Source organism: Poecilia reticulata, chromosome 7, assembly GCF_904066995.2.
Source record: "Poecilia reticulata chromosome 7, P_reticulata-male-v2, whole genome shotgun sequence".
NCBI classification, from domain to species: domain Eukaryota; kingdom Metazoa; phylum Chordata; class Actinopteri; order Cyprinodontiformes; family Poeciliidae; genus Poecilia; species Poecilia reticulata.
Window position 1 is genome coordinate 20136938 of NC_088836.1, and position 13804 is coordinate 20150741.

The window sequence follows — 13804 nt, forward strand, 5'->3', positions numbered from 1 at the left end:
GCTCAAAATGTAACTTTAAGAAGAAATAGAATTTGTACAGCGTAGAATGTTATCTTCTGGTCCTCTGCTCATTCAAGATGCAGTGACAGAAAATAAAAGAAATTTCTGTATCCTGATTAATAAAAAAATGGTAGCGAGTGGAATCCACACACACTTCCCACTTTGTCTGAATAAGATGTGGTCCATTCATCCCGTCTTTCAAGAGTACAAAGACCAAGAGCGAGCACCTACAGTGCTATATGGATGCATTAGAGCACATCAAATGGGTAACTATTATTGGAAGTGACATGTCACATAGAGTCCTTTAGACATATGCAGCACCCAATTTTTATTTTTTCCTAGGAAAAGCCTAGTTTGAATTTATGTGACTATAATGTGGTCTGTAATTTTAGTGAAATTACAGACCACAATCTTTTCTCAAAGAATAAATGTATTTCTTTTAATAAACTGATAAAATAAGTGGAATACAAATGGATAAGAAAACCCTGTCACAGCTTTTAAATATTGCTTGAATGACGTCCAAAGTGAGCCCAAACAATAAGCTGTCATGTTCAACAAATGGCTTTCCAAATCACAGCTAACTGTTTTCACCTGAAAATGATTTTCAAGAGGATTGAATTGTAGATAACTTAGACAGAATTTAATGGACAGCTTATTAAAAAACAGAAATTGTATTAGCTTTTGGAATCAAGCTCCTTTGTTAAATGCGCCAGTACCATGCTAATTTCTGCTTCCTCATTTTTTTTTTTTTTTTTCTTGATAAACTGTCTAAATGGGTTATTTGAGGTTCTATATTTATGGTGGAAAGTTTGGCATTTTTGTGCAATTTTTTTAGTTTTGCATTATTTTGCCTTAAACCATTTCACTACTAGCCTCTTCGGTCAAACGGTTCTTAAATAGTTTAATTTTTCTATTTGTTGCAGCAGTACAGCTTGGCACAACTTCATCACTGCAGCTTTTACATCAAAATCTGTAACACCTACATTTGGCATGTCTCTTGGCTCCGCCCACTTTGCTGGAATTTTTCAAAACATGCCATATATGTGTATAGATATAGATATAGATATATACATGGTAAATGCCCTCTCTTTTGGTAAGCTTTATCTTGTCATCGCATGCTGACCTCAGACCATGGATAGTCTTACATTCCCAGTCAATACGGTCCTATAAGATATACATCAGTGCATTACAGCTACTGAATTAACGTTTTGAAGTAAGCTTATCCAAATGATTTGTGCCATAGTAAAACAGTAGACATGAGATTGCACAAAGTAATTACAATTTAACATGACATTTCTGGCTCCTATCCCATGAGATGAAGTGTAGCCATACATCAATTAGTTTTTGTCACATTACCTTCACCCACCCACAGTCCTAACCTGGTCTCTGGCCTGCACATTTTTCTTAATTTGCATGGGCTGAAGAGCCGACTATATTTTACCAGAGGGAGGAGAAGTTATGATTTCAGAGAATTGTCACGTGGATCAGATGATGTATAGTTCACACAGCCATGGATTGATTTATTTAACATGAAGGTTAACCCAAGTTGGGCTTTCACCATACTGTAGTTACATATATTTCCCTGAGGTTAAAAGACCAGATTGTAAATAAAAATAACGGTTTTTCAAGCACAGGTTTTCGACCACATATAATAATTAATTTGCTCAATAACAATCATTCTCATGTCTACCTTGCTATAAAACAGTCAGGTGGTTCCTAATAGGTGTTTTGCACAAGTGGGGCAGTGTTTTGGTAACAAATGTGTTTCCATGGGCACCAGGAGCATGCAGCCTCCAGCACACACAGTCTCTCTTTCACACACATTCATCTGCCTTTTTTTCCAGATTGAATTTCTATGGCAGCAGAAGAAAGCAGACGTCAGCTATGGATGTGAAGTCGTTCTGAATTATGGTAGTCTTTGCCAGATATCATACTATCATCGTTTCCGCCAACGCGCTACCATAAAACATTTGGCAGTGCTTCTGGAAAATGTAGCAGTGAGCTGGAAATTGTCTGGAGTTAATAAACCTTGGAAAAAAATAAACTTTTTTTTTTTGGCTCGCTGTTTGCCATAATCCAAAAAGATGAATAAAATACACTAATGTGACCTCTGAATCTAGTTGGCATGGATATTTGGTTTACAATGCTCTCGACCAAAACTCACACCCGTTTCTGCATTACAGCCACAAATCTCAATGTATTTTCCGATTGGATCTTATGTAAATAGACCATCACAAAGTAGTACATAATAATGAAGTAGAGGGGAAAAAACGAAAACTATTTTTTTAAAAGAGAAATGTTTAACTAATGAAAAATATGTTTCATAGCTGTTTAAAGGTTGTTGTTTTTAAAAGGTTATTTTAATCTGGCCTCACTACTCCATTGTTTTTCTGGCGATGTTGAGGCAACAAGCTCAATTGTTTTGCAGAATCTTACAGGTTTTATTCCAGGATGACTTGATCAGACCAGCTTTCCTGTTCGTACTAAAGAAAAACTTCCCCAAAGATGCTTCCAGTAAATTGCTTTAGTTTGTTCAGAGGGGACTGTTTGGTGAGTTTTTGCTCCACACTTAGCAGTTTGCATGTAGGCCACAAGCTTTAATTTTGACTTACTTGTATTTTACCAGAAAAAGTTCATCCATGTGTTTACTGTGTCCCCTGCATGACTCAAACCTTAAATGGGATTTTGATGGATTTCTTTCATCAAGGGCTGTCTTGGTGCCAGTTTTCCATTAAGGCTAGATATGCGGACTGCACAATAAATAGCTGCTGTGAAATTCTCCACTTCAGGTGAGGATCTCTGTAGCTTCTCAAGAGTTACAAAGGACGTATTGCTGCTTCTGTATTAATGCTCTCCATTTCTGTCTTGTTAGTTTACAGTGTATTCGTGATTTTGCAGTTGTGCCATACTCTCTTTCATTCTTAGATAATAGACTAAACAGGGCTCTAAAACACCTTCAAATATTGGGATATTTTCTTTACACTGCTGTACCTTCCACCTTACCTTAAGGCACAACCTGACTGTGTGTTCCTGTGTCTTTGAGATAATATTGTTTTTAATACTGCTCTCCAACAAAGATCTGAGCTCTTCACAGCACAGCTGGATTATAATGAGATTAAATAGCATATGGAGGAAAATTGTCTAATTTTCATGTAGTCTGGTTCTTGGTACATACCAGAGAGTAAACTCATCGTCAGAGCGAGCAATTAGTGTGATTTATCCATGCAAAAAAGCAGACGACAGTCGTTAAGTGGCCTGACCTACTTTATTTTTTTAACAAAGCCAATCCGTTAAATTGTACAGAAAAGCATTTCAGATGATCAAGACTTACACAATGACACCTCTGAATTGATAAAAATCTCTTTTAATTTGTGCTAGAATCATGTGTTGATGCATGAGAAGCTGTGTAAATGGGTACATAAAATAATACTATAGCAACGTCACAGCTAATGACATATCTGATTGAATGTAAGACAATACAGGTCCTTCTCAAAAAATTTGCATATTGTGATAAAGTTCATTATTTTCCATAATGTAATGATAAAAATTAAACTGTCTTATATTTTAGATTCATTACACACCAACTGAAATATTTCAGGTCTTTTATTGTTTTAATACTGATGATTTTGGCATACAGCTCATGAAAACCCAAAATCCCTGTCTCAAAAAATTTGCATATTTCATCCGACCAATAAAAGAAATGTGTTTTAATACCAAAAAAGTCAACCTTCAAATAATTATGTTCAGTTATGCACTCAGTTCTTGGTCAGGAATCCTTTTGCAGCCTTCAAGGTGGCGTGGCATGGAGGTAATCATCCTGTGGCACTGCTGAGGTGTTATGGAGGCCCAGGATGCTTCGATGGCGGCCTTAAGCTCATCCAGAGTTTTGGGTCTTGCATCTCTTAACTTTCTCTTCACAATATCCCACAGATTCTCTATGGGGTTCAGGTCAGTAGAGTTGGCAGACCAACTGAGCACAGTAATACCATGGTCAGTAATACCAGTGATTTTGGCCCTGTGAGCAGGTGCCATGTTGTGCTGAAAAATGAAATCTTCATCTCCATAAAGCTTTTCAGCAGATGGAAGCATGAAGTGCTCCAAAACCTCCTGATAGCTGCTGCATTGACCCTGCCCTTGATAAAACACAGTGGACCAACGCCAGCAGCTGACATGGCTCCCCAGACCATCACTGACTGTGGGTACTTGACACTGGACTTCTGGCATTTTGGCATTTCCTTCTCCCCAGTCTCTGGCACCTTGGTTTCCGAATGACATGCAAAATTTGCTTTCATCCGAAAAAAGTACTTTGGACCACTGAGCAACAGTCCAGTGCTGCTTCTCTGTAGCCCAGGTCAGGCGCTTCTGCCGCTGTTTCTGGTTCAAAAGTGGCTTGACCTTTGACCTGGGGAATGCGGCACCTATAGCCCATTTCCTGCACACGCCTGTGCACGGTGTCTCTGGATGTTTCTACTCCAGACTCAGTCCACTGCTTCCGTAGGTCCCCCAAGGTCTGCAATCGGCCCTTCTCCACAATCTTCTTTAGGGTCCGCTCACCTCTTCTCGTTGTGCAGCGTTTTCTGCCACACTTTTTCCTTCCCACAGACTTCCCACTGAGGTGCCTTGATACAACACTCTGGGAACAGTCTATTTGTTCATAAATTTATTTCTGTGTCTCACCTCTTGCTTGAGGGCGTCAATGATGGCCTTCTGGACAGCAGTCAGGTCCGCAGTCTTACCCATGATTGCGGTTTTGAGTAATGAACCAGGCTGGGAGTTTTTAAAAGCCTCAGGAATCTTTTGCAGGTGTTTAGAGTTACTTTGTTGATTCAGATGATCAGGTTAACTGCTCGTTCAGAGAACCTTTTCATGATATGCTAATTTTTTTAGACAGGGATTTTGGGTTTTCATGAGCTGTATGCCAAAATCATCATTATTAAAACAATAAAAGACCTGAAATATTTCAGTTGGTGTGCAATGAATCTAAAATGTATGACAGTTTAATTTTTATCATTACATTATGGAAAATAATGTACCTTATCACAATATGCTAATTTTTTGAGAAGGACCTGTACTGAGTGTGGGTGCATGTCCATTCATGTGTGTGGAGCTTTGCGTGACTGCATAGGGGCTGTGACAGTGGTCAGAGGGGAGCACCAGTGGACGAGCCGCTGCTGCAGATGTCAATTGGAAAGAGACACATATCCCATTTATTCTACATGCCAGTAAGAAGCGTTGTGTCCTGTTGTCTGTCAGCTTTCTGAGAGTAAGCTCAGAAGTTGTGGACAGCTTCTGAGAGAAAGCTGCCCACAACATTCACCTACAAACACAAAGAAATACAAACTTTCATGCAGTTCACGCTGAATCGGGAGGTGATTACATTAAACAATACAGCGTGGGTATAAGGGCAGAAAATAGGACAGGGACATAGTTTTTTTGTTGTTTTTATTTTTTAATTACACACCCATGCTAAACTCAATTATAGCCCTTGAATGAAAGCAGTCTTCTTGCTGAATGCCTGACTTCATACACACACCACAGTCCTGGGAGAATTAATGATTAAGTTAGTGCTGATTACAGGCTGTTATGTTCTTATTGAAAGAGAAGTGTCCTTGTGCAAAGATAACAGTTAATTGCCATTCGGACCGTCCATTAGTAGTGCCCATCCAGATTTATTTTGAGTTGCAGATATTCAAGGGGACTAGAAAGCCACCCAGAAAGCTGGGGGAGACAACAAAGCCTCACAGTGATTACTTCCCATTATTATAGGAATCGACAAGTTCATTTTAATGGGGTGGTAATGGATACAAATGTAAATCAGATGTACACAAAAGGATGTCCAAACCAAGGGGAAAGGGAAAACGACTGATCTAAGAGAATAAATCAAAATGCAAAGAAAGCAGAACTCAAGAATTAACAAAGAGACTCAGTGCTATGGAATGAACTAATATGGAAAGATTATACAAGCAATAACAACCCAGAAAAAACATAAAGCAAATCCAAAAGAAAATGCAGACACAAGTGGGTCATAACACTGTCATTTTTTTCATTCTAAATAGATTTATGTTTTTAAATAAAAAAAATAAAAAAAACGGAATGTGATATTTTGAAGTCTTTAGATCAGTGGTTCTTAACCTGGGTTCGATCGAACCCCAGGGGTTCGGTGAGTCGGTCTCAGGGGTTCGGTGGAGCCTCTGCCACAGAGGTAAAGACACACTTGTGTAAAGTCGTGATGACGCGCCGCTTTGCCATCACTTCCTGCAGAGGATCACGTTACATTGTTTAGCCAATCAGGGATCACGTTCCATTGCTTAGCCAATCAGAGGATCACGTTACATTGCTTAGCCAATCAGTGCTGCGGAGGAGCCCTGATTTAAGGAGTTCGACTCTCAGCATGGATTTGAACTTGTGTCTTTATTTACTTCAGCAAAGCTCAGTTTTTACCAAATTCTGTAGTCCAAATCTGCTCCTTAGTCGCATCTTTTCGGGGTTGTTACTGCCTCTAGCGGCGTGGGGGTGGTAACACAGCTAATATAATTACATTACTAAATCAGAATACCCTTCTTATTCTGTTGGAATAAGAAGGGTTCGGTGAATGCGAAAGGTTATGAACTCAAAAACGCTATTAAAAGGTTAAGAACCACTGCTTTAGAGTAAAAGTAAAGATATGTTGTTCATTTCTAATAAATGTAAATCTGGAGTTTTGAAATCTAAAGCACGTGTGTGGATCTCCTGCCGTTCTTGGGTCTAAAGCAGTGTTTCTCAATCCTGCTCCTCAGGGACCACTGTCCCGCATATTTCAGATGATTCTCTGCTCCAGCACACTTGATTCAAATCATAGCATTAGCTTCTGAATTCCACCAAGTGCTGGAGAAGCCTGTTAATCACCTATTTATTCAGGTCAGGTGTGTGTCAGAAGGGAAACGCTGAAAACATGCAGGACAGTATTCCCCAAGGACCAGGACTGAGAAACACTGGCCTACGGGCAACGTCTTAGTTTTCTTATGCCTTGGGCTGACTTGCATTAAATCAATACTGAAAATCCGTCAGTGGTTTCCATCTTCCATTTTTTGGATCACTTTCTGCACGAGGTTAACTCCGGAGTGAAAAAAATATTTCTTCTTCTCGAAATGACTTTTAAAAACAACTGTATGGGAATGACTTACTAATGCTCCGCAGAATGTTTTTTTATCCTGTGATGAAAAATAGTCTGCTGTTTCATACATCATTAAGATTTTCTGTCATGTTTGATCAAACAGCATTACACCGATCTTCAGCTGAGCTGTCTTCCTGTGCTCCCCCATCGCCCCACCCCAAAGTTAAAACATGCAAAATGGTTGAAGCAGTTGTCATAATCTGTCAGTTGTGTTTTTTTCAAACTCTGTTAGAAGTACTGAGTAAATGCAATCCTCCCAGGTGAATGCTGCATGTACTAAGGTGGAGCCTGTGAGGAGATGGCTTAGAAGTGCAGCACATGAAACTTAAAGTGGCACACTGTGCTAGATTTTCTGTCAACAGAAGAAGAGTAAACATGAAGAGCAAGGTAGAAAAGGTAAACTAGAGCAAAAGGCAGAGTTTTGACATTCTAAGTGTGTTAGTACGTTTTGAAATATGACTGGTCTCTTTAAACAAATCATCAAAAATAACCCTTTCTCATCCATATTTTGATTGTCTTTTAGTTGTCCAAATCTCCTTTGTAAATAGACACTTTTAAAGGTAATTTAGATGCCTATTAAGTTTAATTATATAAAATTCTCGTTGTGAGGTAAAAGGAGTCTGCAGGTCTGTATTAAGTGTTTGTTAGATTTCTGTTGAAGCTGCTTCAAGAAATAGATTTTATCTTGTCTTTTGTTTTGTCTTGTCCAAAGCAATAGTGTGTTTCAAAATATACCTCAAAACAGCCATAATAAAGCTCTCTCTTCCGCTGCAGTGTTTCCACCTGCGTTCATGGCACCTCTCTCTTACTGTGCTAAATATGTTTTTATAGTTTGCTCAATTTAAGAGAATAAAAGAAGCTTGAGGTTTTCACAAATCTTGGTTTCATACATGATTTTGTTTTTCTGTTTGTCCTTAGGAAAAGCATGTCGCCTAGTGTAATCCAAAGCAGAGCTGATTTATTCCTCTGGTGGGAGACTAGATAAATGAGATTATTGACTGAAGCTGTTTCCCTGACCTGTATTGAGACTAAGACAGCTGTGTGTTATTTGGGCAGAGTAAATCAAATTATGCTGCTTTCTGTTTTCCATGACCCCGTCTTTCCACAGCCGAGATGAGAAGAGAGCAGACTCTGATGTTTCCTGGGTTTTGACAGGTATGAACTCAAAAACGCTGTTTACAAAAACTCAAAGAGACAGGGTGAGATAAGCAGAAAATAAAAACGCACCAAGCCATTTCTCGGAAGTACGAAGTTTGAATAATCTGAGACGATACTATCAGAAAATGCCTTAGCATAAACAACACAAGTATATTTATTTAACAACAGAAAATCTGACTCAGTAATTTGCATTCTATTACTAAATATAATTTCCTACAGTTTTAGCAACTAAATTAAGGACATAAATTAACCACTGCTGGATTTTCTAAGAAAAATTATATAACAGTAAAACTGAAAACCTTAATGACACAGTTTATACTCAGCATATGAGCACTAAAGTTTAATTTATAATTGTTTAGAGTCAGATTAAAATCAAGCTTTGGAACAACCTGAACAAATCCCAAAAGATAAATATATAAAATAACCAAATATTTAGCATTTCAAATGAGGATAGCATTTTTGCAGCATCTTCTTTGCTTTCTTCTGCTGCTTTTTGAGATGTTTACAATCGACTGTGCACCCAAATTGATTATGTTGAAGCCGAATCTATATCCCTCAGTTAAAGGCATACATATTTCTACTTCATAAGTGAAAAAGTTGAAATAGTTCATCCTTATGCAAAATGAATCCTGTGTGAAAGTCCTCCATGTATTTTAAGAATATTAGTGGAGGTTTTGGATCATAAATCATTTAAAAGCTATAATATTGTTCCTTTTTAGTAAATGTGGCACCTTGTACTTTTATTTCTTTAAGAAAGGTTGATAAAACTGCTTTGTCCTTTTGAGACATTTTTGGTTATTTATTGGTTTTCATTTTGCACTGAATCCTTAAGAACCTCAATATGTCTGATTTTTAGTCTGTTCTTCACTTGTCTGGATATTTGTGAGAAATATTTAGTTACAGACCCATTTGAAAAATTTAATATTACTGAAAAGCCTTTTTATTTGTGTAACTTTATGGAGCACTTTATATAGATTAACAACATAGAGATGGATTTTTAAACGTCTTTATTTCTGTTAGTTGTGATGATTTTCCACTTATAGAAAATATAAAAATATTACATTTAAAATTTAAATATTACATCATATCAATAAAAAAAATGTTATAATACCGACAATTTGTCAATTAGTCTAACTAATTCTAAATTATTTAGAGCTCTCTAACCTTCTAACTAATTTGGCCTCCCCACCAAAACTTTTCAGTGTTAATCTTGGTATTTAAATATACATATTCATACTGGACTGTGATATTTGTATTTATCATTCTACAAGTTATTTCATGTTTTATTCCTACATATTTTTGGTGTTGCTGGGTGGTTAATCCACAGAATGTTCTGGTGCAAAATAATTTGAATTATTAGCAAAATAATTGCCCTAAGTTATTATTTAGAGTTATTAATAGCCAAACCAAACCTACTGCTTCACAGACAAGAATGCTGTTGAACTGTCATACAATTAACTGTATCACACTGTTAACTGTTAATAAACTGTGATACAGATTATTAGCTGTATCACATGCATTTTATTTAATTCTCTGTAGTCTTTTGGTGAGATCTGTCTTTGTTCTATTTGTCTCTCTAAATGTTCCAGTGAAATAGATTTTATTTCCATAAATATCAAAGGAATCACTGACATTGAGGATCAGCCAGAGGATCCTGTTTTTAACTGCTTTGCAAGTAGAAAAAATAGCATTCGTATGTATGTATGTATGTATGTATGTATGTATGTATGTATGTATGTATGTATGTATGTATGTATGTATGTATGCATGCATGCATGCATGCATGCATGCATGGATGGATGGATGGATGGATGGATGGATGGATGGATGGATGGATGGATGGATGGATGGATGGATGGATGGATGGATGGATGGATGGATGGATGGATGGATGGATGGATGGATGGATGGATGGAGCTGTGTGTGTGTTTCTGCTGCTCAGCTGCTCAGTTTGCACTCTGCTCATTTGCATAAGAGTGAGGTCACCATCATAGACTGAGTGGAATGACAATTACGTTGCTGTCTTGTCTCTTCCTCTGTGCACACACATTTGCACATAACACATGCGCACGGGCACATTGCACAGCCGAAGACAAGAGGAGACAATCGGCGAGTAGTAAAGGGAAAATATCTCTCAAACATGCTCTGAATCTAAATCCAGGTTTTCCAATAGGGGCTTCGATTTAACAATATGCTCACAGAATTGCCAAAAAACTCCTTGGGGTCTCTCATTAGGAAAAAGGCTCAGGGAGACAACTTATCACTATGAAATGGGTTCCTCTCTATCATTTGCACTCATCTCTTTGGAGTAAAAGGCTTCCTCTGGGAATTCATTAGATTGCTTTCACTTCCACCCGAAGGAGCATTCCCTTTCAGATCAGATTAGGACAGGCAGAGGGCTACTCTTATGTTTTATTGAAATACAGCCTCAATGAACCTTAGCTGAACATTTTGATGCTCCAAAAGCTTTATTCGCTCCTTCCTCAACCATTTCTGTGTTTCGCTATTTTCCATTCTGTTTGAAAGCGTACTTTCTCAGTGTCAATTCAAGGACAGCCATTCACCAAAAGAAGCCAGCTTTGGCACAGCTGATGGTACTTTCCACTTAAGAATCAATACATTCTCTGTTTATCTCAAGGAAGAGCTCTTTTTCCTCCTTTCCCTTTGAAGAGAGCTTTGATGGGAGCCCAAGTTTTTTCACCATGTTTGCAGCCTCTTCCAGTCTGTTGAACACCACAAATATACCTTTTCATTGGTCTGTATTTTTCCTCCAACAAAACCACTTAAGTAAATGTGAGTGAGTGGTGACACATGTGTGACGATCCCCACCTTTCCAGTAGGTGTCTCTAGTCTCTAGTCTAGTCACATGGATTCCACCATAATATGAGGTTATGATGGATCTGCCAGTTTTATAAATCGGACTACTTACTATCTCAAGGATAAAAAGAGAACCTATTTTTTTGTTTTAGAGACAAAGCTAAACACAGAAACTGTAAGTTTAGGGAGGTTTCTAGGACTACACACAATTAAAGGCAGGGGGGGGGAAAGGGGTCAGTATTATGGAAAATGGACTTTTTTGAAAATTAATTCATATTATAATGTTATTCTGTCTTCAAAAAGATATTTGGAGTGTTTCTTTGATTCTTTCATGCATGTTTGAATGAGAAGCATTGTTGTGAGGACATGCTGAAGGCAAAGTGATGAAAAGAGCAGGAGCTTCTAGAAGAGCCTAGTTTCAAGGCGTCAAATTACAAAGCAAAATTTCTTTTAATGACACATACAGCATTCTTATAACAACAGAGGGTAGAATAGTTACATTGACTTTGCTCTCTGTGCCTTGAAAATAAATAATACCACCCTGTAATAAATAGCTAAATAAACACAGAAGCATAGCCAAGTACTTTCTATTCTAAAAAAACATTTTGAGGAAAAAAATACTGAGAGCAGCAACAGCTCTTTTAATTTTTTCCATTTAGGAGTGTGGCACAATTGTACGATGATGTAATGAGCCAGCAGTATATTCTGTGAGAAAGAGCAATGAACAGAGAACGCAGTTAATGACAGCGGAAGCTTCATCTCTAGATTCATTGAGGAAATGACTAAACACAGAATCACTGAGCCAGGGATACTTTCTATGTGAAAAAAAAAGAAAGAGAGTACAAAAAGTTAACAGCAGCATTAGCTCCATCATTGACTCTTTCTAAACAAGAGAGACACAGATAAATGTAGACCAGCTGGCTCAGGTGTGTCTTTTCTGTAAAAGCAGAGAGAAACGTGTTACGTGGCAAAAAGTCTAACAAGAAAATGCATAAATACAAAGCAACAGGAAAACAATATCAAAAAGATCTGTGTCTGTATGTGTGACGTTTGGAAAATGGCTGGACTTCAGGGACGAATTTGTGGCTCCATTCATTCTATTTTATGGTCAGCTGAACCACTGTGTCTCACTCAGAGATATCCATTTCTACTAAAGTCTGTTGGCAGGTGATGTTGCTCAGATTTCTAAGATATTTGTGTGATGGACTGAAATTTGGATATTTCAGAGATACATTTATTCTTTTGATGTTAAGAAGTTGTAATGCTGTACCAGCAGTTTGGGCTGAAGATGTTAATGTCTGGCTGATGTAATGGTCAGATGTAACCAGCAGTGGGAGTCTAGCGCTTGCGCTAGCTACGTATATTGTAGAGCACCGGAACGTCCTCCTTAAATAATAATATACACTGGAGCAGAAGCACTGTGCCTGGCTCTTTTATTAAAATATTCCCCTTCTTATATATAAAGACACCTGTAAGTTGTAAATGAGTTTATTAACTTTCAGAAAGCTTGTGAGTTTTTTTGAGCTCCGAATGTTAACAAATTCCGTTGTTAGGTCCATTGTTAGCGTCCTTGCTAACATACTGCTTTTTTCAACGTTGATATCACTGTGTGTATGTTTGTAAGCTAACTAAGATGATAATATACTCTGGAGCAGAAGCGCCGTGTCCGGCTCTTTTATTAAAATATTCCCCTTCTTCAGGGCGTTTACATTTACTCAGAAGAAAAAAAAAAGAGACATGGGAACAATAAGCAATCCAATGCAGTTTTTGCAAATATGTTTCACCCGAGAGATACATTATTGTCACTGAGATGAAAACAGAGCTCTGCTAACTGTATTTTATATAAACAAAAAACAGTTTGGAGTTTCCCTTTTTCTTCTGCTCTGGCAAAATTTGGTGCTGCCCACCCACTGACTGGGACTACCATTATCCCTGCAGGTGCACACAGCCAATGTGGAGGTTTTTCCTAGCAGAGCTTAAGACGCAAGTACAGATGACAAAATTCATGTCACCAAGTTTTCAGGAGAAGAGTAGTCACGTTAAATAGTTTTACTGCAAAAATCCAATTATTAGACACCTAAGGGGACTAGAGAGCCTGCTTTTTGTCCATGTAATGACTGATCAGAGATATGGTTGAAGGGGGAAAAAAAGGAACTTATTCAAACTCCACTGAGGGCAAAATGTATGTTGAATGTATGTAAACCAGTTCAAATGAAGATATTTAAAAAATGTAATGTTATGGAGAAAAGACTAAGTAGACAACAAACGGGGCTGGGGATCTTGGCACAATGGAAAACATGTTAGAAATGCAAAAGGGGGGTTTACACAACATCATGCTCAGATATTTTCATATTCCTATTAAAGACAAAACGTAAATTTCTTGAGTTGCTCATCGGGCACATGTTTCTTACAGCGCAGAGCCCAAATGATGAATATATACAAAAGAACACTTCTTATTATGGTCAGTCTTATTCCAGTTTCCAGGATTAATTTAAAATGGTAGAAATCAGCTCTGCCCCCTGAACACGAAGGAATGGACAGACACCATGGTGGAGTCTGAGTCTTACAAATCTACGATCCATAGACTCGAGGAGGATGGGGCGAGCCCATAGGACCTTCTCTGGATCAGCATTTCATGTCTTAAATCAGATTCTGAGAGGATTGCAAGATGTTATT